Source organism: Aquarana catesbeiana, linkage group LG04, assembly GCF_042186555.1.
Source record: "Aquarana catesbeiana isolate 2022-GZ linkage group LG04, ASM4218655v1, whole genome shotgun sequence".
Classification (NCBI taxonomy): Eukaryota; Metazoa; Chordata; class Amphibia; order Anura; family Ranidae; genus Aquarana; species Aquarana catesbeiana.
Genome location: NC_133327.1, coordinates 478,507,164 through 478,534,464, shown reverse-complemented (window position 1 = coordinate 478,534,464; position 27,301 = coordinate 478,507,164). Strand labels below are relative to the sequence as shown.

Below are 27,301 nucleotides of genomic sequence, written 5' to 3'. Positions count from 1 at the left end.
TAATACATGGTACGTTTTTTTTTTTTAATTTATTTTTTTTTTTTTAGGTGATGTGGATGTTGTGGAAGAAGAATCTAATTTCACCAGTGAAAGTGCCCAGATCCTCATCGGGGAGAGAATGGGATGCAATCGCGATTTAGAAAATCTAAAGCAAAACATCAATGATGTTAAAAAAAAAAAAAAAAAAAAATGAACGACATCATTGATGTTTTATGGAGAATCTAAAAACACACAAAAATGTAACCCTTTGTTTTCGTGTATTTTGGGTTTTAAAAAAAAAGTTTTAAAGTATTTTAAACGTCAAATTTTGAAGATGCACACAGTGTGTCAACATGTGCTATCTGCCATCAGGGGATATCAAGGTATGCGTTTTGTGGGTGCAACCCCTTCCTCGCTACTAAAGTAGCTGAGAGGAAGGGGTTGCACCCCCAAAACACGTCCATTGATCCCCGATGATGGAAGCTAGCAACTGTTGACATTAGGCATCGGATCAGGAGGGAAATCCACATTTTGAATCCCAATTTGTGTGCATCTACAAAAATTTGGCTTTTAAAAAGGGGTGACATCACCCCATCTGATGAAGGCAATATCAACACATTTCGGACATACTAATTTCTGATATTGCCTTCACTTTGTCAAAGTAGAACTTTGTAAATTCCTGAGTTCTGTATGTTATGTTTTGAAACATGCCTGTTTAACCAAAAAAGGGCATTTGCTAATTAATGTGACAAAAAATAATGTTATACACCAAAGATGTTGGGTTGTTCAAAAACACTTTTCTAAAAACGCACGCGTAGACATGCTTTGAGTAAAACATTTTTTACTCAATGTGTGGCTTCTTATTTCAATGATCAAAAGCAGTTTTTGGAGTAAAAGTGGGTGTTTACAGTAACAATGGGGGTTATTTACTAAAGGCAAATCCACTTTACACTACAAGTGCAGTTTCAGTGCAGTTTTAAGTGCACTTGGAGTGCAAAGTGGAATTTCCTTTAGTAAATAACTCCCACAGTGCCTTCTAATTTGCCTTAATCATGCCATTTTCATGACTCCACAAAATTCATTCATGGTGCTGAAAATGATGAATACTTTTTTGTCAGTAATGCATTACATACATTAACAACAAAAACAAGGTGTGTGTGTGTAGCAGACCCACAACATAATAATAGTTCGCTGAAGAAGAGATTGTCACCTCATGTATCAAATAAATTACATTTGCACTATTGAAGAAAATGTCCAAAAAGAAAAGCCTATTGGAGAACCCTAGAAGACGGATAAAAAGAAACCCACGCAGTAAATCAAAGGAAATCTTATTTCAGTTTAAAGTGGAGTTCCACCCACTTTTACAACTCTTCAGCATCCCTCACTAAACTGTGCACTGTAAACGAATTGGATATTTTTAATTTTTTTTTCTCAGCACCTACTATATATCTGCTGTATTCATTTTTCACTTCCTCCTCCCTGGCCGTGGCCCATCGCATCATTTTGTGTTTGCAATGCCTTCTGGGAAGGGGCGGCAACTTCCTCTGACACTGCCGTTGCTATGGAAACCTGACCTGAAACCTATTACACTGCTTGTGCTGCACTGAGCATGTGTGGGATCTGCATGTTAGAGATACAGGAAGAAATACAGTCTTGCTTCAGATGCCCACACTTAAAATGGCCACGGCCTGCTGTAAGTTTATAAAATAACAAACTACTGCTATAAACAAAACAGACCTTAGTTTACAGACTAACTTTACTAGAATACATTAAGCTTGTGTATTATAGGGGTATTTTTATTTAAAAAGTATCATTTCGGCCGCAACACCACTAAGTTAAAAAATTGTTGATAAAATATTTCTTAACCGCTTGACATCCGGAGGACGTCATATGACGTCCTCGACTTTCGGGGCTTATATCTGAATGATGTCTGAGGCTACAGACATCATTCAGATACCGGCATTTTCAGCCGGCGATTCCGTACACCATAAGAACGATCATAGCGGCTGTTCCGCCGCTTGATCGTTCTTACGGGCGGCGGGAGGGGACGTCCCCCCCTCCCGCCGCCCTCCGGTGCTACTACCGACTCACCTCAGCGATCGGTGAGTCGGATAGCGGATCCGCCGGCGCCGGATGTTCACCATAGAGATTTCCGGCGGACCAGATGGTCGCCGGAGTCTCTATGATCGTTCGGAGGCCGGGCGCGATGTTATGACGTCACGCCCGGCCTCTGCATTCAAAAAAACGGTGCCGCTTCAGCTGTGAAGCGGCGATCGTTTTATTTTTTTTTTTTATTTTAGGCTTCCCAGCCTAGAGGTGAGATGTGGGGTCTTATTGACCCCATATCTCACTGTAAAGAGGACTGATCGTGTCATATTCCTATTACAAGGGATGTTTACATTCCTTGTAATAGGAATAAAAGTGATCAAAAAAAAAAAAATTTTTAAAGCGCCCCTGTCCCCATGAGCTCGCACGCAGAAGCGAACGCATACGTAAGTCCCGCCCACATATGAAAACGGTGTTCAAACCACACATGTGAGGTATCGCCGCGAACGTTAGAGCGAGAGCAATAATTTTGGCCCTAGACCTCCTCTGTAACTCAAAACATGTAACCAGTAAAAAATGTTAAAGTGTCGCCTATGGGGATTTTTAAGTACCAAAGTTTGGCGCCATTCCACGAGCGTGTGCAATTTTGAAGCGTGACATGTTAGGTATCTATTTACTCGGCGTAACTTCATCTTTCACACAATGCAAAAAAATTTGGCTAACTTTGCTGTTTTGTTTTTTTTTAAAGCATGAAACTGTTTTTTTTTAAAAAAAAACGCGTTTGAAAAATTGCTGCGCAAATACCGTGCAAGATAAAAAGTTGCAATGACTGCCATTGTATTCTCTAGGGTCTCTGCTAAAAAAACATATATAATGTTTGGGGGTTCTATCTAATTTTATAGCAAAGAAATGATGATTTTTGACATGTAGGAGCGAAGTGTCAGAAATGGCCTGGATGTGAAGTGGTTAAAACAGTTTCTGGCATATCAATGGCCCCCCTACCCGCAAAGTACTCGACATACTTCTGTCTTACTTCGCAGGCGTTTTGGGGGGGCAATCCAGGACGGCCAGCTTCAAGCGCCGTCAGGGTTTCTTCTTGAAGTCCAGCCTCAGGCCCAACTGAGGCCAGACAGTTCATTGAATTTCTCCTTAACCACTTGACAACTGGGCACTTAAACCCCCTTCCTAACCAGACCAATTTTCAGCTTTTGGTGCTCTCACATTTTGAATGACAATTACTCAGTCATGCAACACTGTATCTATATGAAATTTTTGTCCTTTTTTTCACACAAATGGAGCTTTCTTTTGGTGGTATTTAATCACCGCTGGGTTCTTTATTTTTTGCGCCGTAAAAGAAAAAAGACCGAAAAATCTGTAAAAAAATACATTTTTCTTCATTTCTGTTATAATATTTTGCAAATTAGTAATTTTTCTTCATATATTTTGGCCAAAATTTATACCGCTACATATCTTTGGTAAAATTACCCCAAATCGGTGGATATTATTTGGTCTTTGTGAAAGTTATAGAGTCCAAAAGCTATGGTGCGAATATCTGAAAATTGATCACACCTGAAGTACTGACGGCCTATCTAATTTCTTGAGACCCAAACATTCCAGAAAAGTACAAATACCCCCCAAATTACCCCTTTTTGGAAATAAGACATTCCAAGGTATTTAGAAAGATGCATGGTGAGTTTTTTGAAGTTGTAATTTTTTCCCACAATTCTTTGCAAAATCAAGGTTTTTTTTTTACTTTTTTTTTTTCCCACAAAATTGCCATATTAGCAGGTTATTTCTCACACACCGCAAATGCATACCACAAATTACACCCCAAAACACATTCTGCTATTACTCCCGAGTACGGCGATACCACGTGTGAGACTTTTACACAGCGTGGCCACATACAGAGGCCCAACATGCAGGGGAGCACCTTCAGGCGTTCTGGAGCACCCAGGCCAATTCTGACATTTCTCTCCTACATGTAAAAATCATCATTTATTAGCTAGAAAATTACATAGAACCCCAAAACATTATATATGTTTTTTTAGCAAAGACCCTAGAGAATACAATGGCGGTCGTTGCAACTTTTTATCTCGCATGGTATTTGCGCAGCAATTTTTTAACGCTTTTTTTTTGGAAAAAAAACTGTTTTGTGCTTTACAAAAACCAAAACAGTAAAGTTAGCCTAATGTTTTTGCATAATGTGAAAGATGAAGTTACGCCGAGTAAATAGATACCCAACATGTCACCTTTCAAAATTGCACGCGCTTGTGGAATGGCGCCAAACTTTGCTACTCAAAAATCCCTATAGGCGACGCTTTAAAATTTTTTACTGGTTACATGTTTTGAGTTACAGAGGAGGTCTAGGGCCAAAATTATTGCTCTCGCTCTACCGATCGCAGCGATACCTCACATGTGTGGTTTGAACACCGTTTTCATATGTGGGCGGGACTTACGTATGCGTTCGCTTCTGCATGCGAGCACACAGGGACAGGGGCGCTTTAAAAATTTTTTTTTTTTATTGTTCATTTTACCTTATTTATTTTAGTTTGATGCTTTTTTCCAAAAAAAAAAAAAAAAATTTTGACCACTTTTATTCCTATTACAAGGAATATAAACATCCTTGTAATAGGAATATGGCATGACAGGTCCTCTTTACAGTGAGATATGGGGTCAATAAGACCCCACATCTCACCTCTAGGCTGGGAAGCCTGAAATTAAAAAAAAAAAAAAAAAACGATCCTGGCTTCGATCGTAGCAGTGAGTCGGTAGAAGCGCGGGAGGGGGGGGGGGGGGGGACATCCCCTCTCGCCTCCCGTAAGAACGATCAAACAGTGGAACAGCTGCTATGATCGTTCTCATGGTGTAGGGAATCACCGGCTGAAAAAGCTGATATCTGAATGATGCCTGTAGCTGCAACCATCATTCAGATATCTCTGCACAAGGTCAAGGACGTTGTATGACGGCCGGCGGGCGGGAAGTGGTTAAAACGCTTTTTTTTTTTTTTTTTTAAAACAAAGTTGTCCATTTATACAAGATTTCTACCACATAGAATAGAATCTCCTGCTCCTCCTGAGTACGGCGATACCACATGTGTGAGACTTCCACAGCCTGGCCACATAGAGAGGGCGAGTACAGCTGAGCATGGCTCACCATGGCAGGGTATGGCGGGGTATTGCGGAGTATGGCGGGGTATGGCAGGGTATGGCAGGGTATGGCGGAGTATGGCGGGGGCATGGCAGAGTATGGCAGAGTATGGCGGGGGCATGGCAGAGTATGGCAGAGTATGGCGGGGGCATGGCAGAGTATGGCGGGGGCATGGCAGAGTATGGCGGGGGCATGGCAGAGTATGGCGGGGGCATGGCAGAGTATGGCGGGGGCATGGCAGAGTATGGCGGGGGCATGGCAGAGTATGGCGGGGGCATGGCAGAGTATGGCGGGGGCATGGCAGAGTATGGCGGGGGCATGGCAGAGTATGGCGGGGGCATGGCAGAGTATGGCGGGGGCATGGCAGAGTATGGCGGGGGCATGGCAGAGTATGGCGGGGGCATGGCAGAGTATGGCGGGGGCATGGCAGAGTATGGCGGGGGCATGGCAGAGTATGGCGGGGGCATGGCAGAGTATGGCGGGGGCATGGCAGAGTATGGCGGGGGCATGGCAGAGTATGGCGGGGGCATGGCAGAGTATGGCGGGGGCATGGCAGAGTATGGCGGGGGCATGGCAGAGTATGGCGGGGGCATGGCAGAGTATGGCGGGGGCATGGCAGAGTATGGCGGGGGCATGGCAGAGTATGGCGGGGGCATGGCAGAGTATGGCGGGGGCATGGCAGAGTATGGCGGGGGCATGGCAGAGTATGGCGGGGGCATGGCAGAGTATGGCGGGGGCATGGCAGAGTATGGCGGGGGCATGGCAGAGTATGGCGGGGGCATGGCAGAGTATGGCGGGGGCATGGCAGAGTATGGCGGGGGCATGGCAGAGTATGGCGGGGGCATGGCAGAGTATGGCGGGGGCATGGCAGAGTATGGCGGGGGCATGGCAGAGTATGGCGGGGGCATTGCAGAGTATTGTGGGGGCATTGCAGAGTATTGTGGGGGCATTGCAGAGTATTGTGGGGGCATTGCAGAGTATTGTGGGGGCATTGCAGAGTATTGTGAGAGCATTGCACAGCATTGCAGAGTATTGTGGGGGTATTGCAGAGTATTGCAGAGTATTGTGGGGGCATTGCAGAGTATTGCACAGCATTGCAGAGTATTGTGGGGGCATTGCAGAGTATTGTGGGGGCATTGCAGAGTATTGTGGGGGCATTGCAGAGTATTGTGGGGGCATTGCAGAGTATTGTGGGGGCATTGCAGAGTATTGTGGGGGCATTGCAGAGTAATGTGGGGGCATTGCAGAGTATTGCACAGCATTGCAGAGTATTGTGGGGGTATTGCAGAGTATTGCACAGCATTGCAGAGTATTGTGGGGGTATTGCAGAGTATTGCACAGCATTGCATAGTAGTGAGGGATGGCTGAGCATGGATGGATGGATGTCTCTGTGCAGCGCTGTGGGCACTACACATGCAGCCCACAGCGCTGCAGACATCCATCCATCTCCCTCTCCTCCACAGTGTACCGATCGATACACAGGAGGGGAGGAGAGGAACCGGCGTCATCAGATGACGCCGGTCTGTTTACATGTGATCGCGCCGTCATTTGACGGCGCGATCACATGGTAAACGGCCGCGATCAGCGGCCATTTACCGGGATCCGTGATGCGCCGGGTCCTCTGGACCCGGCGGTCACGGATGTGTTCGGGTGCGCGCCCCAGGGGGCGCGCGAGAGGGGAATTCTGGGAGGACGTCATAGTACGTCCTCCCAGAGTTATCCAACCGCCCTGCAGCCGTCATTCGGCTATGGGCCGGTTGGTAAGTGGTTAAATAGTTGTGTAGAATGCAGCATGCAAGGATTATATGGTTAAGTTTATATTCCGCCATGTTGATTGGCGTAAGGAATAGGCGGAACTGGCTGGCCATTATCCCGAAAACGTTCTCCACCACTCTTCGGGCTCCGGCCAGACGGTAGTTATAAACCCTCTGGTCCGGGGTGAGGGTCCTCATTGCTTCAAAACTGTCGGCTGGTCAGAACGAACTAACAGAAAGCACTGAAAAACAGAAATTAATGTAAAAGATTATACACTGGGGATGGAAAGTATTCAGACCCCCTTAATTTTTTTAATATTGTAGCCAGTTTCTAAAATCAAAGTTCATTTTTTTCCTCACTGATGTACACACAGCACCCCATATTGACAGAAAGACACAGAATTGTTGACATTTTTGCAGATTAAAAAAGAAAAACTGAAATATCACATGGTCCTAAGTATTCAGACCCTTTGCTCAGTATTTAGTCGAAGCACCCTTTTGATCTAATACAGCCATGAGTCTTTTTGGGAAAGATGCAACAAGTTTTTCACACCTGGAGTTGGCTATCCTCTGCCATTCCTCCTTGCAGATCTTCTCCAGTTCTGCCAGGTTGGATGGTAAACGTGGTGGACAGCCATTTTTAGGTCTCTCCAGAGATGCTCAATTGGGTTAAAGTCAGGGCTCTGGCTGGACCATTCAAGAACAGTCACGGAGTTGTTGTGAAGCCACTCCTTTGTTATTTTAGCTGTGTGCTTAGGGTCATTGTCTTCTTGGCAGGTAAACCTTCAGCCCAGTCTGAGGTCCTGAGCACTCTGAAGAAGGTTTTCGTCCAGGATATCCCTGTACTTGGCCGCATTCATCTTTCCCTTGATTGCAACCAGTCGTCCTGTCCCTCCAGCTGAAAAACACCCCCACAGCATGATGCTGCCACCACCATGCTTCACTGTTGGGACTGTATTGGACAGGTGCCTGTTTTTCTCCACACATACCGCTTAGAATTAAGGCCGAAAAGTTCTATCTTGGTCTCATCAGACCAGAGAATCTTATTTCTCACCATCTTGGAGTCCTTCAGGTGTTTTTTAGCAAACTCCATGCGGGCTTTCATGTGTCTTGCACTGAGGAGAGGCTGCCGTCGGGCCACTCTGCCATAAAGCCCCGACTGGTGGAGGGCTGCAGTGATGGTTGACTTCCTACAACTTTCTCCCATCTCCCGGCTGCATCTCTGGAGCTCAGCCACAGTGATCTTTGGGTTCTTCTTTACCTCTCTCACCAAGGCTCTTCTCCCCAGATAGCTCAGTTTGGCCAGACGGCCAGCTCTGGGAAGGGTTCTGGTCGTCCCAAACATCCTCCATTTAAAGATTATGGAGGTCACTGTGCTCTTAGGAACCTTTAGTGCAGCAGAAATTTTTTTGTAACCTTGGCCAGATCTGTGCCTTGCCACAATTTTGTGTCTGAGCTCTTCAGGCAGTTCCTTTGACCTCATGATTCTCATTTGCTCTGACATGCACTGTGAGCTGTCAGGTCTTATATAGACAGGTGTGCGGCTTTGCTAATCAAGTCCAATCCGTATAATCAAACACAGCTGGACTCAAATGAAGGTGTAGAACCATCTCAAGGATGATCAGAAGAAATGGACAGCACCTGAGTTAAATATATGAATGTCACAGCAAAGGGTCTGAATACTTAGGACCATGTGGTATTTCAGTTTTTCTTTTTTAATAAATCTGAAAAAATGTCAACAATTCTGTATTTTTCTGTCAATATGAAGTGCTGTGTGTACATTAATGAGGAAAAAATTGACTTAAATGATTTTAGCAAATGGCTGCAATATAAGAAAAGAGTGAAAAATTTAAGGGGGTCTGAATACTTTCTGTCCCCACTGTATGTGATCTTGCGCATGACCTCAGTGACTAAAATAACATGACAATAGTGACCAAACAATGATGCTAAACATCTAAATGATCAAACACAATGATAGCACTGGTGATAATATAATGAAAACTAAATAAACCAAGTGCTGCTAAAATCCTCAAGCTGGTAAAAAAAAAACTCCGACTGGGGCTGCAACTAATGATTATTTTCATAATCGATTAGTTGGCCAATTATTGTTTCGATTAATCGGTTAATAAGCTTAAAAAATAAAAAAAAGTGCGGTGTATAATTTAGTTAATATGTAAAGTTTTAAAAAAAGGCAATTTACTCTTAAATATCTCTATGCAGTGGTAAATATAAATAACTATATGGTTAGGGAGCAAAATATCTAATTCACTCTGAGAATAACAGACAGAAGAGATATACTATTAGAGGAGATGTACTGTATATACTATTAGAGGAGAGATATACTGTATATGCTATTGGAGGATATATACTATTAAAAGGGTGAATCTGGTAAATATCATCAGACTCAGATCAAATTTTTTTTAAATTTAAAAAACAATGTCTTCCTTCAAAAAAAAAAAAAAAAAAAAAATGGCATTTTAAGAACGTTAGTTTGATTTTCTAATCGTTAGTGGGGTCATTCATTCATTTTCAACCATGGTGGCAATTCGGAAATAGAAAACTTCTTGGTCAAAGGAATTTTCAGACGGTGTATGTGGTTTTCCTTCATTTTAAAAACAGAATGTTAAAAACAAGTTAAAATTTCAAACATTCTTTCATTCAGCGAATGTACAAAGATTTTCCGTCTGAATATTCTTGTCTGAAAATTGATCCGTGTGGCCAGCATAAGGCTCGGTACACACCTATGCAGTTTGCTTTTGATCTATTTCTGCAGTGCTTTTTGATTTTTGCACACGTGATTTTACTGCGATTTGCGTTTTTGCATTTTTTTTGGCCAACTTGTTGTTGGGCAGATAAAAAAAAAAAAAAAAAAATCACAAATTTCTGCAAAAACGCATTACATGCTTTTCTGCAGCTTCTCCATTGAAGTATATTGAATCAAAAAAGCACCGTTTTGCGTTAAAAAAAGTCCCTGACCCTTTCCAAATATGCAGAGGCTAAAAAAAAGCATAGATGTAAACGCGTCCCATAGGAAACCATGTAAATGAACTGTAGTGCAACCAGGTCTAAGACATTTAGTAACATAATGGGGTTAAAAAAAAACAAAATAAAAAAAAAAAAACAAAAAAAAAAAAAACCCCTAAAATTAGCCCCTTATAGTACAAAAAAAGCAGATAATCACTACTGTAAGGGGTTCATTTTTTTTTACTGTAGAACTGTGAAAGTAATATTTACAGTAGTGATTATTTGCTCTTTTTGTACTATAAAGGGCTCATTTTAGTTTTTCTTAACCCCATTATGTTACTGGCCGATTAATCGATTATCAAAATAGTAATCGATTAATTTCATATTCGATTAATCGATTCGTTGTTTCAGCCCTACCTCCGACCAATGAAAAATCAAATATATGCAGTGCAAAGTTCTCAGGCTTATCTATAAGCAACTCAAATGTGCAAAAAGTTCAAAAAAATCAACTATAAAAACTCCAATGTGCAAAAAGTTCAAGAATTTTCACAGTGGGATAGAAAAAACACATGTTCACTGTAGTTCAGATGATAACACCCAATGTGCTCTCAGAACTCTTACCTAATGGGCAGAAATAAATGCCTAAGATCAGTCAGGGTAAGAGATGAATGCTTGATGGAATAAGTGTACATCGCCTCCAACCTGGTATCCGGATTATCTCACAGTGGATACGAAGGGATGACAAGCTCCGTCTGTCCTGCCAGATCACATTTCATCTCTCATAACAGCAAGACAAGAGGTTATTTCTTCCATTAGACGGAGCGCGTCAACCCTTCGTAGCCACTGTGAGATAATCCGTATACCGGGTTGGAGGCGATATACACTTATTCCATCAAGCATTCATTTCCTACCCTGACTGATTTTTTGCCCTGGAATCAAGGCTATTATCCATTTACTTATGCCCAGGAGGTAAGAGTTCTAAGAGCACATTGAGTGGGTGTTGTTATCATCTGAACTACAGTCAACATGATGATATGTGTTTTTTCTATCCCACTGTGAAGATTCTTGAACTTTTTGCACATTGGAGTTTTTATAGTTGATTTTTTGAACTTTTTGCACATTGGAGTAGCTTATAGATAAGCCTGAGAACTTTGCACTGCATATATTTGATTTTTCATTGGTCGGAGGTTTTTTATCAGCTTGAGGATTTTAGCACCACTTGGTTTATTTAGTTTTCATTATATTATCACCAGTGCTATCATCATTGTGTTTGATTATTTAGATGTTTATCACCATTGTTTGGTCACTATGGTCATGTTATTTTAATCACCGAGGTCATGCGCAAGATCACATATAATCTTTTATAATAATTTTATTGTTACTAGGCGATTTGTGATCACTGTTGGATTTTGCAGCATTTCCACATTTATTTATAGTTTTAGTTCACTTTAATAGCGCACAGGTCCTTTCACAAAGACATTCGTTACTGAAAAACAGAAAGGCCGGAGCTGAAAATCAGATACGAGCAGACAAGAACGCACTGAAAATCAAATACGTAATAGAAATACGAACCCACAAGCACAAACTGAAGAGCAGCAACGATCGTAAAAGCAGGAGGCTGAAAAGCGCAAATCGTCTGTCACCAAACTTCTACTAACACGAGATTAGCGGAAGGAGCCCAAAGGGTGGCGCACTTGGTGTTGAACGTCCTCTTTCTAGTGCCGTCGTATGTGTTGTATGTCACCACGTTCTTGACATCCGGAAATTCCAACAACTTTGTGTGACAGTGCGTATGCAAGACGGGTTTGAGCCAACATCCGTCTGAAAAAAATCCATGGATTTTGTTGTCGGAATGTCCAATCAATGTCCGATCGTGTGTACGGGCATTACACTAGTGGTATCACCATACTCAGGAGTAGCAGAATGTGTTTTGGGGTGTAGTTGCAAGTATGCATATACCGTATGAGAGAAATAACCTGTTAATATGACAATTCTTTGCAGCAGCTGAGTGTCCCCTAAAACTATCTGCCTGAGAATCCTAGTATAAGAGGCTATTGGAGGCACTGTTTGGATCCATCCACCCATCCCAGTTGAGCATAGTGCATACTGCTTGGTTATATATTCCCTCTGGTGAGTTTGCATTTCATGTAGGGAAGGCAGAGTGGCAACACAGATTTAACAGTGTTCGTTATGACGGGCGATTCTTTTCACTATCCTATTGAATGTTCACTAAATACTACCACTATGAGGATTTTTTTGATTTTGGCTGGATATGACATGATCTGGAGGAGGTGACAACACTAAACATCATAAGTGGATCCAATCCATAGAAAGAATTACATTTGCAGTTTTCTGCAAAATGCATGTGTTCTGTTCTCTTGATTGAGACAGCATCTTTGTATGGCAAGCTGACCAAGATTGCACCGCACATGCACAAGACCGGCAGGTGCATGCTGGGTAGTCACATGGCATGAGTATTCTAGGGGTATTTTTTATCTTTTTATCCTGTGGATTGGGGCGCCGGCCACCTCTCCAGGGATTGTCGGCAGCCCCTAACCAAGTTGGTCTCTGCCATCTGCCACATCACTGCCACCAGAAGGAATCAGATTTACAGGAAGGGGCGTCATTTCGGCATTCCCAGCTCCAAGGCTGCGGGAGGGAGCTGCCATGCAGTCAAGGGGAAGAGGAACCAGGTGGGCAAAATCTGCACACCATCCAGGGACTGGGCTAACCTCCACTTTTGCCCATAAAGGATGCAAAGAAGGGGAGAGAGAGGCATGCCCCAAAAGCATAGGAGAGCCCAAGAACCATAGTGAACCCCCCCAGACACATCGCACCAGTATAGAAGGCTCCATGGTCGGGAACCCCCTGCCACCTAGCATGGAAGCCTGACAGAAAATAAAAAGGCTTGCAGAGACCCCGTCTGGCCAGAGGAAACGAATACTGAGGAACCCTAGGCTCACACCTGTTTTTATACCAATGTGGATTTGTGTTTCCTGTGCTAGGTGGGAGGAGCCTCTCATTAAGCTGTCCTGGAAGAGAACTAGGGAAAACCTCCTGGTTTATTACCAACTAGGGACTCAATCATCTGCTGCCTGCTGAGGAAGTCCACTAGCTGATTTAATGCCCCCTTTTAGATGTACTGGCAATAGGAAAGCTAGGTTTTCTTTTTTGTAATTCTTTTTTTTTGTTCAAGAAATCACAGTACAAAAGGCAGTGCAGTAAAGAACGAACATAGCGCAATCACAGCATATAAAGAAAAATATGCAGACAATATCCAAGGCAATGTGACATTATGAGAAATGAAGTAAAGTATCAAGGTCCATGACATAACTAAGAGTAAAATCAGATACTTGAGGTTTAGCAGGCAATTATCAGCAGATCAGAAGAAGGAACGCCAAGTTGCAAATGATTCCCAAAATAAAAAAATAAAAAAAATTTAAGCCAGCCATAGACTGTTCGAATCTCTGCAGGTTCAGCAGGGACCACCTGAGATTTGAACCATGTATGGGCAGGCTGAATGTACCCAAGTTGATACAATCAGCCTGTTGGATTTTACATGTGGTTATTACTAGTGGCTATTATTTTCTCTAGCAGTAATCACTGTTCTCCCACAGGGCATGGCTCTCCTGTCCCCAAGAACACAATGGCTCAGCGGGACGGATTCCCCCCATAAACACAGTCAGGGGTTGCAAAAGAGAAAAATTTCAATATGGCCAGCTATAGTATGGTGTTGCCAAGTAGGGCTTAAAAAAAAAAAAAAAAACATACAACCCACACAGATAAGTGAATAATAAATAGGCTGGGTGGGGTGGAGGAAAAAGATGGAGGAAAAAGATGAAGTGGGGAGGGCCTGAAGTAAATACAGCACTCGGGGGAGTACAGTCATTTTCAGCGTGGCAAGCCATAATTGATTCCACCCACTTGAGCATTCCTTTGTTTTCATTATATTATTATCTTTTACTTTTTACAACTTTGTTGATTGATTTTTTTTTTTTACATTTCTTTTTTTTTCACAGTGCTTGTGGGGAAGGGGGGTATGAGGCAGTCCACTACGGACTACTACTACTGTCTATTGACGGTGTCAGAGCAGAGGTTGGTGTCAGTAGTTTATTTTAATGTATTTTTTTTTACAATTTAATTTGTTTTTAAAGTTTTTTCACAATGCTTTTTTTTGGGGGTGAAGGGGGTGGTTGGGGCAGTGGACAGTGTTGTCAGGGCGGGGGGGAGGGGGGGGGTCCTCACTTTTTTTTTTTTAATCATTTATTTACAAATTTTAATACTTTTTTTTTTTTTTTTTTTTAAATCATCAGCCCTGGTGATTGGCATTGGTGAGATATCAGGGGTCTAAACAGACCCCTGACATCTCCCCTTTGAGACAGAGAAAGGGACAGAGATTCCCCAGTCCCTTTCTCAGCATTGAAGATGAATGAACAGGAGACAGAGGCTCCTGTACATTTATAAACCAAAGCAAAGTAACACACATCTTACTCTGCTCAGTTACTACAGAACACAGGAGCAATTGGTAGAGAACGCTCTCCATGTCCAATTCAGAAAAGGAAGGAGCCGGTAAATGACATTTACCGGTCCATTCCTCTGCTCTCCATCCTGACACATACCCCACCGCTGGCAGGACAGGAGAGAAGGGAAACCGGCTACGGAGGGACAAGAGGGGGCAGAGGAGGAGTACGAGGAGAACACAGAGAATAAATTATATATATATATATATATATATATATATATATATATATATATATATATATATATATATATATATATATATATATATATATATATATATATATATATATATATATATAAAAAGTGAGTACACCCCTCACATTTTTGTAAATATTTTATTATAGCTTTTCGACCACTTTAACACAGGCAGTTTTCAGGCGATTTAGCACTAGACATAGCGCCTGTAAAAGCACCTGAAAACTGCCTTCCATGCCGCCCGAGTGCTTTCACATTAGGACGGCGTGCTTGCAGGACGTTAGAAAAAGTCCTGCAAGCAGTATCTTTTGGGGTGGTTTGGGAGCACTGTATACAGCGCTCTCAAAACGCCCTGCCCATTGAAATAAATGGGCAGCACTTCTGAAGTGCCGCAACACGGGCGTTTTTAACCCCTTCTTCGGCCGCTAGCAGGGGTTAAACACTTTAGCTCTAATGCAGCCGCAGCCCCAGTGTGAACCTAGCTTTAATGTAACAACACTGAAGAAATTACAATTTGCTACAATGTAAAGTAGTATTTTACAGCTTGTATAACAATGTAAGTTTGCTGTCCCCTCAAAATAACACACAGCCATTAATGTCTAAACCGCTGGCAACCAAATTGAGTACATCCCTAAGTGAAAATGTCCAAATTGGGCCCAAAGTGTCAATATTTTGTGTGCCAACCGTTATTTTCCAGCACTGCCTTGGGCATGGAGTTCAACAGAGCTTCACAGGTTGCCACTGGAGTCCTCTTCCACTCTTCCATGACGACGTCACAGAGCTGGTGGATGTTAGAGACCTTGCACTCCTCCACCTTAGGTTTGAGGTTGCCCCACAGATGCTCAATAGGGGTTTAGGTCTGGAGACATGCTTGGCCAGTCCATCACCTTTACCCTTAGCTTCTTTAGCAAGGCAGTGGTCGTCTTGGAGATATGTATGGGGTCGTTATGTTGGAATACTGCGGCCCAGACTCCGAAATGAGGGGATCATGCTCTGCTTCAGTATGTCACACGACATGTTGGCATTCATGGTTCCCTCAATGAACTGTAGCTCCCCAGTGCAAGCAGCACTCATGCAACCCCCAGACCATGACACTCCCACCACCATGCTTGACTGTAGGCAAGACACACTTGTCTTTGCACTCACCTGGCTGCCTCCACACATGCCTGACACCATCTGAACCAAATAAGTTTATCTTGGTCTCATCAGACCATAGGACATGGTTCCAGTAATCCATGTCCTTAGTCTGCTTGTCTTCAGCAAATTGTTTGCGGGCTTTCTTGTGCATCATCTTTAGAAGAGGCTTTCTTCCGGGATGACAGCCATGCAGACCAATTTGATGCACTGTGCAGCGTATAGTCTGAGCATTGACAGGCTGACCCCCCAACCCCTTCAACCTCTGCAGCAATGCTGGCAGCACTCATACCTCTATTTCCCAAAGACAACCTCTGGATATAATGCTGAGCAAGTGCGCTCAACTTCTTTGGTCGACCATGGCGAGGCCTGTTCTGAGTGGAACCTGTCCTGTTAAACCGCTGTATGGTCTTGGCCACCGTGCTGCAGCTCAGTTTCAGGGTCTTGGCAATCTTTTTATAGCCTAGGCCAGTGATGGCGAACCTGGGCACCCCAGATGTTTTGGAACTACATTTCCCATGATGCTCAACTGCACTGCAGCATGCATGAGCATCATGGGAAATGTAGTTCCAAAACATCTGGTGTGCCAAGGTTCGCCATCGCTGGCCTAGCCCATTTTTATGTAGAGCAACAAATTCTTTTTTTCAGATCCCCAGAGTTCTTTGCCATGAGGTGCCATGTTGAACTTCCAGTGACCAGTATGAGAGAGCGATAACACCAAATTTAACACACCTGCTCCCCATTCACACCTGAGACCTTGTAACACTAATGAGTCACATGACACCGGAGAGGGAAAATGGCTAATTGGGCCCAATGTAGACATTTTCACTAGGGGTGTACTAAATTTTGTTGCCAGCGGTTTAGGCATTAATGGCTGTGTGTTGCGTTATTTTGAGGGGACAGCAAATTGACACATATTAGAGCTGCACAATTCTGGCTAAAATGAGAATCACGATTTCTTTGCTTAGAATAAAGATCACGATTCTCTCACTATTCTCGCGGCGCAACGTCTCTCACATTATAAAAAAAATTGGGCCAACTTTACGGTTTAGTTTTTTTAAAATGTATTCAAGTGTATTTTTTACAATAAAATTGCATTTGAAAGACCGCTGCACAAATACAGTGCGACATAAAATATTGCAACAACCATTTTATTCTCTAGGGTCTCGGCTAAAAAAATATATATAATGTTTGGGGGTTCTAAGTATTTTTCTAGCAAAAAATACTGATTTTAACTTGTAAGCAGCAAGTGTCAGAAAAAGATTTAGGGCCAGTTCACACCATAGAAACGCAGTCCGGATGCGCGTTTTTGATGCAGTCCAGTGCATCCCCCCCCCCCCTTTTTTTTTCACCCTTAACCTTAACCACTTGCTTACAGGGCACTTAAACCCCCCTCCTATCCAGACCAATTTTCAGAGCTGACGCACTTTGAATGATAATTGCGCGGTCATGCAACACTGTACCCAAATGAAATCTTTAGCATTTTTTCCCCACAAATAGAGCTTTCCTTTGGTGGTATTTGATCACCTCTGCGGTTTTTATTTTTTGTTAAAAAAAATTTAAAAAGACTGAATTTTTTTTAAAAAAATTGTATTTTTTTTTTTTATATTTTGTTATAAAATTTTAAAAAGGGTAATTTTTCTCCTTCATTGATGTACGCTGATGAGGCGGCACCAATGGGCACTGATAGGTGGCAGTGATGGGCACTGATGGGTGGCAATAATGGGCACTGATCTTGTACACTGCTAGGTGGCACTGATTGGCACCACTGGTGGGCATTGTTAGGTGGCACTGGTGGGCACTGTGATGAGGCAATGTAAGGTGGCACTGGCAGGTGGTACTGGTGGCACAATTGAGGCACGTATGAGGCATTATTGCCTCCTCCTCTTCGGGACCGATGTCCCTTGCTGGTGAGCCGGTGATCGGCTTTTTTTTCTCCTCGCACTGTCAGCGCGAGGAGAAAAAAAAAACGATCACAGAGATTTTGTTTTGATCATGTGATCAGCTGTCATTGGCTGACAGCTGATCACATGGTAAGGGGCCGGGACCGTGCACAGGGCGCACGCGTGGCACGTGCACAGGGGAGGCCGTCATATGATGGCCTCCCGGGAATTCAGGTCCGCGCTGTAGCCGTCATTCGGCTATAGCGCGGATATCAAGCGGTTAAATAAGAACATGGGTGTTCCAGGGCGTTTTTGGTGTGGTTTTGATACATTCCCCCCCCTTTTTTTTCCTTAACCTTAAATAAGACCATGGGTGTTCCAGGGTGTTTTTGGGGTGGTTTTGATGCATTTTCCCCCCCCTTTTTTTTTCCTTAACCTTAAATAAGAACATGGGTGTTCCAGGGCGTTTTTGATGCAGTCCAGTGCATTTTTTTCCCCCTTTTTTTCCCCCTTAACCTCAAATAAGAACATGGGTGTTCCAGGGTGTTTTTGATGCATTTTTGATGCAGTCCAGTGCATTTTTCCCCCCTTTTATTCCTTAACCTTAAATAAGAACATGGGTGTTCCAGGGCGTTTTTGATGCAGTCCAGTGCATTTTTTTCCCCCTTTTTTTCCCCCTTAACCTCAAATAAGAACATGGGTGTTCCAGGGTGTTTTTGATGCATTTTTGATGCAGTCCAGTGCATTTTTCCCCCCTTTTATTCCTTAACCTTAAATAAGAACATGGGTGTTCCAGGGCGTTTTTGATGCAGTCCAGTGCATTTTTCCCCCCTTTTATTCCTTAACCTTAAATAAGAACATGGGTGTTCCAGGGCGTTTTTGATGCAGTCCAGTGCATTTTCCCCCCTTTTTTTCCTTAACCTTAAATAAGAACATGGGTGTTCCAGGGCATTTTTGGTGTGTTTTTGATGCAGTCCAGTGCATTTTTCCCCCATTTTTTTCTCTTAACCTTAAAAACATGGGTGTCCCAGTGCGTTTTTTGTGCGCTCCCGTGAGTTTTTGATGCTTTTTACAGCGTTCCAATACAGTCCAATGCAGGAAAAATACAGCATGTTCTACTTTTTTTCTGGAACTGGAACGCACTGGAACTGCAAGCACTGGTGTGAACTGGCCATATAACCAAATCATATAACCTACTTTCTATGCATTTTTGTTGCAGAAAAAAAACGCACCGGACTGCATGTGGTGTGAACTGGCCCTGAGTCTTTAAGTGGGTAAACTGACCTCATTTACAGTTCGAAGGTTATACCTTTGATCTAAGAACGAAATGTTACTTTGTTTATAGTTATCAGAAGTTGAGAAATTTGGCAGGCTGCCTGGATTTAAAAGAAAAAATGTTGTCATTAGTGAGCGGAAATACTTGGGGGTCAAACTGACCCCGAATACGGCCCTACTATATGGGACAATTTTCTGCCCATTATTATCGAAAATGCGATCATATTTTCAACTATGGCAGACCCTTACCCTCACGTGGTTTGGGAGGTGTAATGCATTTAAGATGACACTGCTTCCTCAGATCCTACATTTAATGCAAGCGATTCCTATTAAACTACCTCAAGCTTTTTCGCTCTCGTGCCGGACACTGTTAACTAAATTTCATTGGAGCAGCAAAGTCGGTAGACCTCGCTATTCGCTGTTGGTTCTGCCTAAATCACGGGGGGGTATTGGTCTGCCTGATCTGGTCTCTTACTATCGAGCCTTACATTTGTCCAGAGTAGTGTCATGGTGCACCTCTTTACAGACTAAACTGTGGGTACAAGTGGAACAACATGCTTCACCGATTGCTCTGTCTGTACTTCCATGGGTCGCTCATAAATACTAGCGGGGACTGAAGAGGTATCCTACAATCGGGGCCACTATTGCAGTTCTTACTTACATATTTTCAACAAAAGGCCTCTCTCCATTCCCATCCCCATTAACACCAGTGATCCAGCCTCCCTTGAGCCCATGGTCTGACTTTCAATTGTCACACTTTTTAAGGTCTAAAGCAGATACGGAATTATATGTAAGGCCACTGACACCCTTTGAGTGTTTATGTGCGGAGGGGGAACATGTACCACACAGGTTGTCAGTTTTGTATAAACAAATTATTCAGCCTCCAGAAGGCTAGATTCCTGCGTATATACGATGCTGGGAAGAGGACCTTTGCTGAATGCTGCTCAGGCTTGTATTCCAGACATGTGGAAGTCCACGACTACACCTTCCCTGAAACACTGGTTTTCTAGGATAGACGAAATTAGGACAATGGAATTTTTGACAGCGTCTCTCTATGGTAGAGGAGGAGTATAGGCATACCTGGTGGCCATGGACGACCTTTGCAGGCACCCTCAATATGCTGATTGCATTTCCGTATAGGTTGGAAGGGTGGATTCATAAGGATGAGCTGGGCCCTGATGAGGGAACTCTGGGAGGGAGGGATGGAGGGTGGGGGGGGCAGTTAGCAAAGGGTCTGAGTTTGAGTTAGTTATATTAAATCCTTCTTTTTTCTCTTCCCCTCTCTCTTTTTCTTCATTTTTTAGTAGATTTTGTCTCCGGACCCCGATTGATGGGATCAGGAGAAAGGTTTCTCATTTTAAAGTAGTTAAGGTATAAGCATATAGGTTAACAATTGCAGTAATCGATGCATATCGACATATTTTGGAGGTTATTATTTGATTTGAAGTGAATTTGCATTAAGGTGGCGTATTAATTTATATTCTGTATTAATCTCCTATCTCTAGTTTATAAATGTAATAAGTGTCAATGTTGTCCTATTAGATGTATATGCTTAGCAAAGTTGGTTTCGTAATAGGTTTATTTCTTTGTCTTCTTTTTCTATATGATTGTTTATATTTGGAATAAAGAGTTATACGTAACAAAAAATAAAAAAAGAAGTGAGCGGAGAACTTTCTGCACTTGTTACATAGAACTGTGAAATGCTGTTTTAAGATCGGGAGGGGAGTAGAATCGCAATTTCAATTCGGATTAATCGTGCAACTGTTATACAAGCTGTACACTCACTACTTTACATTGTAGCAAAGTGCAACTTCTTCAGTGTTGTCACATGAAAAGATAATTTATACATTTACAAAAAATGTGAGGGGTGTACTCTCACTTCTCTCTATCTATATATCTATATCTATATATGGGTTGTCCCGATACTAGTACCGATACCGAGCATTTGCGCGAGTACTTGTACTTGAACACTTGCTCCCGATGCCTAAGCCGATACCTTGGGAGAGACTCAGAGTCAGCGGGCGGGGCGGAGGGCAGAGTCAGCGGGCGGGGCGGAGGGCGGAGGGCGGAGTCAGCGGGCGGGGCGGAGTCAGCGGGCGGGGCGGAGGGCGGAGTCAGCGGGCGGGGCGGAGTCAGCGGGCGGGGCGGAGTCAGCGGGCGGGGCGGAGTCAGCGGGCGGGGCGGAGTCAGCGGGCGGGGCGGAGTCAGCGGGCGGGGCGGAGTCAGCGGGCGAGTCCTCCGCGTCCTCAAGCAGAGAGTGCAGGGCTCGGCAACCGGAGCCGTCACATCGGTAATGGAAGTGACGCTCCATGTTGCTGCTACAACGTCATCAGGGCTTAAAAATCCCGACGCCCATCTTGGTACACCCTGCCAGCAGCGGACATCTTGTTACACCCAGCCCATATAGTTCAGGCTGATCTATATGGGCTGGGTGTAACAAGATATCTGCTGCTGCTTTATTGAGGCCGAGTGCAAGGTGTACCAAAATGGGCGTCACAGGGGCAGCATAGAAAAGTAAATCGTCTCATGCCCATAAGTGCCAGCCATCAATCAATGACATCTGTTAGTGCCCATCCAGCCAGTGCCACTGCCAGCCATCAGTCAGTACCAGCCATCAGTGTGTGCAACCTATCAGTGCGTGCCACATATCAGTGCCCATCAGTGCGTGCCGCCCATCAGTGCGTGCCACCTATCAGTGCTCATTAGTGTCACCTATTAGTGCTCATCAGTCAGCGTCATCTATCAGTGCCAGCCATTAGTGTGTGCCACCTATCAGTGCCCATTAGTGTGTGCCACCTATCAGTGCCCATTAGTGTGTGCCACCTATCAGTGCCCATTAGTGTGTGCCACCTATCAGTGCCCATTAGTGTGTGCCACCTATCAGTGCCCATTAGTGTGTGCCACCTATCAGTGCCCATTAGTGTGTGCCACCTATCAGTGCGTACCACCTATCAGTTAGGGGTGCAACGGATCGTTGCCGATCCGTGATCCGTACGGATCACCCTCCGCGGATCGGCACACCCGCGATCCGCGGAGCACTTTTCGGCCTCAGCCATAGGAAAGGCCGCGGCTCCGGCCTAGCTCCGGAGCCGGCGGCCATCTTAGTACACCCGGAAGCGGCCGCTGTCTCGACAGGAAGTGACATTTCGTCGCCGCCATCTTGCTACACCCCATACTCCTGCACAGTACAATAATGATAGAGTGAGAAGGGGGCAAGCGGACATCTTGTTACACCCACCGGAGTTTTAGATTAAAAAGCCATTTTCAACACAAAACTGAGCTTATATGCACAAATACTGTATTTATGCATATAAGCTCGGTTTTGTGTTGAAAATAGCTTTTAAATCTAAAACTCCGGTGGGTGTAACAAGATTTGTGTGGGTTTTTTTTTTTTTTTTTCTGATCCAAAAATGATCCGATCCGTGACTCTGATCCGAGGATCGATCCGATCCGTGAGATTTTTGATCCGTTGCACCCCTACTATCAGTGCCCATCAGTCAGTGCCACCTTTCAATGCCACTGCCCAGCCAAGAGTGTGTGCCACCTATCAGCGCTCATCAGTGCTGCATAATCAGTGCCACCTATCAGCGCTCATCAGTGCTGCATAATCAGTGCCACCAATCAGTGCTGCATAATCAGTGCCACCAATCAGTGCACTGCTCATCAGTATAAAGAAGAAAAAGCACCGCGCTGTATACCCTTAAACAATTACCAAATAATAAATGACATGCAATATAAAGGAGGAAAAGCAGCCGCTTAAAAGTGAGATACACACACTGTACAATAAATAAATGGAAGAAGCAGCGCTGTAAAGCAATATGTGATAAATAAATGTCACAATAGTGTTAAATAATATTAGAGTCCATATCTGGTCAATTGAATCAGCAAAGTTCTATAATAATAGTCTTCAAAGGTGAAACGGATGAGGACCCCAGCTTGGGTCTCTACCAAAAATGATTGACAAATAAACTGGATAACCTTCACCACACCACTGTGATATGAGTAAAATGCACGCTTACCAACTGGCAAGCTTAATAAAGCTTGTGACCTTAACCCGGTCGGGGCCTTTCTTGAAATGGAGACACCACTAAAACGTTCCTTAGACCGTGACTAGACCACTAATCTCCATAGAAGGGGAACCTGGATGCATGAGGTACTGAACTCCTAGTTAGGAGTTGTTCTCTCAGACAATGCTGTATCACGCAGGACACGAGGCATAGTAGGTAAGGAACGTTTTAGTGGTGTCTCCATTTCAAGAAAGGCCCCGACCGGGTTAAGGTCACAAGCTTTATTAAGCTTGCCAGTTGGTAAGCGTGCATTTTACTCATATCACAGTGGTGTGGTGAAGGTTATCCAGTTTATTTGTCAATCATTTTTGGTAGAGACCCAAGCTGGGGTCCTCATCCGTTTCACCTTTGAAGACTATTATTATAGAACTTTGCTGATTCAATTGACCAGATATGGACTCTAATATTATTTAACACTATTGTGACATTTATTTATCACATATTGCTTTACAGCGCTGCTTCTTCCATTTATTCACTGCTCATCAGTGCCATCTATCAGTGCGCCTCAGTCAGTGCCAGCCATCAATGCGTGCCACGTATCAGTGCATGCCACCTGTCAGTGCCACCTATCAGTACTCAGCCATCAGTGTGTGCCACCTATCAGTGCTGCATAATGAGTGCCACCTATCAGTGCTCACTCAGTGGTATCAGTGCCAGTCAGTGCCACCCATCAGTGCCCATCCATCAGTGCATGCCACCTATCAGTGCCCAGCCATCAGTGTGTGCCCCCTATCAGTGCATATCACTCAGTGCCATCTATCAGTGCCAGCCAGTGCCACCCATAAGTGCCCATCCATCAGTGCGTGCCACCTATCAGTGCCCATAAGTCAGTGCCACCTATCAGTGCTGCTTAATTAGTGCTCATAAGTGCTGCATATCAGTGCCCAACAGTGCTGCACATTAGGGCCGCCTTATCAGTGCAGCCTATCAGTGCCACCTCATTAGCACACATCAGTAAAGGAGAAAAAGTACTTATTTACAAAATACAAAAAAAAAAAAACTGTCACATGGCATTAAAAAAAAAAAAAGTATCGGTATCAGTGAGTACTTGAAAAAAAAAGTATCGGTACTTGTACTCAGTCTTAAAAAAGTGGTATCGGGACAACCCTAATATATATATATATATCTCTATTAAAACTGGTCGGTTTCGGACAAGAGCATCCTGAATTTTCATTTCAGTGCACCACTAATTCTGGCAATTGAAATGAATAAATGCTTAAAGTGATTGTTTAGCCAATATAATAAAAACCTCCCATCCCCTCTGTAACATAACGATATTTGTACCTGTGCTATATAAAAAAAGCTGCCGATCTGTACCTATAATCAGAGCATTTCCCGCTGCTCACGTGACTCCTCGACGCTCTCTTCTGCCTGGCTGACCGCTCCAGCGGGAGGGGCCGAGTACTGCCGCTGATGTCAAACGGGAAGGAGGGGAGAGAGAGCCGAGCAGTCACGTGAGCGCCGGGAGATGCTCTGATATAGGTACAAGTCGGCAGCTTTTTTATATAAAAACAGACACATATCGTTATGTTACAGGGGGGATGGGAGGTTTTTATGGTAGTTATAATAGCAGGAGGGGAGAGGGCAGGCACTGACACGAGTTGACAGGCAGGGGGAGAAGGACAGAGCAGGGCCACGGATGACGAAGGCACATAAACTGACCACGGTGTCAGGGCTCAGCATCCATGATAAACTGTGGTCAATTTACAAGGGGGGGGGGAAATCAGCCAGGTTTTTTTAGGGGATACGGGGGAGGGGGTGCAAATTACACAGCACAAGCACTGGGAACAGGATCTTTTGTTTTTTTGAGGGTAACAAACACTTTAAGTGCTAAACGCTCCTAGCGTTTAGATGCATTTGGTGTTTTAAATGCCAGTAAACTCTTGTCCTGAACGCACCTTTTGTGCTTTCAGAGAAATGGTAGTAAAACGCAGGTGCATGTAAACTCCTCTAAATGACTGTACATGGACACATAGGATAACAGAGGAGAGCTCTTGGACTTCAGAAAAAAACACCCAACTGCTTCTAAGGCCTCATGCACACTGTACATTTTTACAGCTGCTGTTTTTGGCTTCAGATGTTTTTTTTTCTGCAGCCAAAAAAACTCTCCAGCATGTTATCCTATGTGTCCATGCACACATGGGCTGTTATCAGCAGTTTTTAACAGGGGCGTTTTCTGGCTGGAAAAATAAAATTAAAAATAAAAAAAAAAAACACAACTAGGTGGGTTTTGAGAGGAGTTTTTCAGCTATAAAAACGCTCCAATTCTGCTATTCAGCATTTGAGCCGTAAGCTTTTGTTGGAGTATAATTTTGTTTAAAAAAAAAAAAAAAAAAACGCTGAAAAACTCATTCTACAGCGAACACTACAGGCTTTTTTTTTTTTTTTTTTAGAATGACCAGTGTGCATGAGGCCTGAATGTTAGTTTAGCAATTAGCAGCTCCAGTGTGCATGAGGCCTAATACTTTTACACGCATTTCACCTTCCCAAAATGACTCAATTTGTACAATTACTTCACACTGATTTTGTCCCCCCCCCCCCCACTAATTTTTCTGTAAATTTAATTTTTTTTCTGTGGAAAAAAAAAAAAACATTTGCTTTTCCATGGCTTCAAAATTTCTGGAAATTTTACATCTCTAGAGCTGCCTGATAAAGAAAAACTTGCTGTGGGAGAGTTATAGTTTCTCCTGACCTCTGTGTGTCTCAACATTAGTGTAACACTTTTCACACTGCAGTGTACTCCCAGGCCCTATTTTGTCACAGCAAAGCATAGGGGGGCAGGTGTTATACTACAAGCCATATGCGATGAGGTGACTTTATTGGCTAGACCCCTACTTATTTTGCAGACACTGCATTCTGCTTATTGAAGTCCTCAAGGTGTTTTTTTTTTTCCATCGCTTTCAAATGTTAGCAACTACAAAGTGAGTGAAGTTAGTGAGATATATCACAAGGAAGTCCAGGTAAAAAAAAAAACCCTCCTCAAAGTTCCTTGTACACGTAAAACCACCCAATGCTGGTCTCCCCTTACTCCTCAATCAGCATCGCTCACTCGTATTGACGAGTACCCGCTATTTAAAGAAGGGTATATCGAGCGGTCTCAAAATCGCCTCGCCATGGGCTCACCAGCCTGTATGCCTGGTGGTGTGCTAGGCTGGTAATGTCTTGCTGGGTGTGTTTAAAAACCATATAGTTAGCAACCCAAAGAATGTAGCCAGACTTACAGCTAAGTAAATGTTATTTACATGAGCATGTGATTACATTTAGCAAACGTTAGCTTTGGAAATAACTGGCCATTAAAGATACTATAGACTCCCAACATTCCATAGGATATTATAAATACACAAAAATATATACATATATAATCGACATAATAAACCTCCTAGATACACAGCATTTGAGAGCAGCTTCCCATCCCCCTCGATAATACTATCTGGTAAAAGTTGCATACTAGAGCTGGGCGTCACGAGCCTGGAAAACTTACCTCACCTCAGCTTGCGCAAACTGCGCGTCCCAGACAGGCCGACCGAGGCCTTCTCGCAGCGTGTGCTATTCCTCTTCCACCCGCAACATGTACACTTCCTTCCACCTTGTCCGATCTATTGTAAACAATAGTATTCTCGTCTTGCTGTAGTAGATCACTGATTCCCCACTGTTCCTTTTCGTAATACGTCCTAACTACCACATAAGCGAAAGCCCTCCTTTCTCTTCCCACATAGACTACAGACGGTGACGTCATTCAACACGCAGCGTGTCGCCAGAGCGATTGGTGCCATTTTTCTGGTAGGAACAGGTATACACTGTGTTAAAGCTAAAGTTTAAAAGTAGAAACGACTATTTACTAACCAAGTTTTAAGTGTTGTCTACTCACTGCCTTTAGTAATGCTGCATACACTGTTTGTAATAAATAACAATGTAAATACTTTTTAACCTTTTTTCCTAGCAGTCACGTGACAGCACAACTTGGGGGTCATGGACGGCTAATGCAGCTGGAGTGAGAAACTCTGGCAATGCCCAAAGGATTGGCACTGGTTGGGCGATGTAACTTCTGTAGGAATTGAACATCGTTGTCACCAGTCTTCCCAAGTCAGTTAGGACCCAGAATTGCATGGACACATGACTGCTAGGTAAAAGATAAAAAAATGTATATACATTACTATTTTTGTTATCTATTTTATACAGCACCAAACACATTAGGTTTAAGGCTGGGTTCACATCAGGGCCTCCCCTGCCATGAACATTAAAAAAAAAATTAAATTAAAATCGAGCTTTGAGGGTCGTAGCACGGCGATCTGGAGTCACAGAGACCCCAAAATTTGGTGGGTATGTAGCCTAAGTC

At 43.5% G+C, this 27,301-nt stretch overlaps 1 protein-coding gene across 7 annotated transcripts in view; it reads right to left on the bottom strand.

Annotated features, from left to right (window-relative positions):
* Window positions 1-26,732, bottom strand: part of FBXO30 (F-box protein 30) — a 280,476-nt gene extending 253,744 nt beyond the window's left edge. For 3 of the 7 annotated variants that reach the window (XM_073627623.1, XM_073627622.1, XM_073627625.1), the window contains exon 1: window positions 26,447-26,725. The gene's annotated coding sequence lies outside the window, so the exon portion shown is untranslated. Of the gene's footprint in view, window positions 1-26,446 lie in introns of all 7 variants that reach the window. The other 4 variants (XR_012243943.1, XM_073627624.1, XM_073627621.1 and 1 more) reach the window with 4 other exon arrangements.
* Between the last annotated feature and the right edge of the window lie 569 nt (window positions 26,733-27,301).